Source organism: Condylura cristata, unplaced genomic scaffold (genome assembly GCF_000260355.1).
Source record: "Condylura cristata isolate star-nosed mole 26May11 unplaced genomic scaffold, ConCri1.0 scaffold00011, whole genome shotgun sequence".
NCBI lineage: Eukaryota > Metazoa > Chordata > Mammalia > Eulipotyphla > Talpidae > Condylura > Condylura cristata.
The window spans coordinates 1,762,367-1,763,919 of NW_004567112.1; positions in this window are offsets into that span (position 1 = coordinate 1,762,367).

A 1,553-nucleotide genomic window follows, 5' to 3' on the forward strand; every position below is an offset into this window, starting at 1 on the left:
CGGAGAAGTGTCTCCTGTCACAGGTACGCGTGGAAGTAGGTGTGCCGCCCACGCTCATCCTCCCTCCCTCGGCCCTGGGGACGGGTGCGCAGCGGGTGTCCAGACGGGTCTGCTCTCCTCGCTGTCGGGCACGCTCACAGCACGGTGTGGGGCACCCTGGGGGCGCCCCAGCTCCCCGGCAGCCTCCGGGATGGCGCACTGAGCACACCTGTGTGAAGTGAAATCTGCACTGTTACGGAGACCCCACCACGCTCCCTTCAGCCGCTCAGACAGCTGTCCAAGCTTCCCCGGCCCATCACTTAAAGCCAGGACTTGCCCGCTCCCGGGTGGCTCTGAGGCTTTCCAGGAAGCGGGTGTATGTGCGCTGACACCCGAGCAGCTCCGCCAGCGCCCGATGGAGCCCACTTCCGACGAAGCGCTTACCCCTGCGACGGGCCGCCCAGGCTGACGTCCAAGAGTCAGCGAGTGAGCTGGAGAGGCGCGGCCGTGGACCCCTGCTCCAGAGTCGGCGCTCACGGCGGGCTGAGGTGGGTCCTGGGCCGCGGTGTCTGCTCCGTCCTGGCCTCTCAGGACGAGGCTCCCGCTGAAGTTTCCTTCTGTCCACTGCTGTTTTCCCCATTACTGAAGCTGGTGGTGGTGATGCTTGTTTTTAGTGCTCTTGAGTGGATTCCAGATAGCTGGCATTTCTTTGCAGTTACAACAAGGTTAGGACAGGAATAGAATAGCGTCTTAATAAGTTTGGAAGAGAAGGCTTGCTGGATCCCTTTGTTCAAATCAGTCTTTAGGAAAGACCTTAAGGATTTTGAAATTCTGAGTCGAACTTAATTTAATCTCGCTCGCCATTGTGACTTCAGTAATCAGATACTGCCCTGGAGCGGATTCTTCCCATCCGAGTGGGCCCCGGCCCAGAGCCGTCGCTGGTGGGGAGCCCGGCACCCGGGGTTGAGTGTGATGGGCAGCCGGCCCTCCCTGTGGTCTCGTGGCTTCGCAACCAGGGAGGAATTCCTTGGGGTTTTGTCCCCTGCCAGCTGGTAATGGAACCATGGAAAAGCATCGCCTCGGGCTCGCGGCCAGCGCCCACGCCAGCCACGCTTGCTGGACGCTGAGGCTGCTGGTGAGCCCGCGGCGCTGGCCCCGAGCAAAGGAGGTTTCTGAGCTGTCGGGAGGCGCCGGGCCACACCGGTCAGCGTCAGGTTGCGGGCCCTGGACGCGGTCACGGGTGGGGCCGGTGACCAGGAGCCTGCGCACTGGACAGGCAGGACAGAGCGGCAGGGACAGGGCCCCCACGGGGTGCGAGGGCGGGGCAGGAGGGAACAGCAGAGCGGCCACGCGACAAACAGCCACCGAGAGGGCCGTGCATGGCGTGGGGGTGCAGAAGGCTCCCGAGTGCGGAGTCCGTCTGTGGAATTTGCGCTGTAGCTGACCACTGGACCCCGAGCTGACGGCCCCTCTTCCCAGAGACCAGGCCCCAGCAGAGCCCGGGCCCCGCCCTGGCCGGCTGCCCCTCATGCAGGTGTCCAAGCCCAGCCGGTGACCCCTGCGTCGCCCTCCTC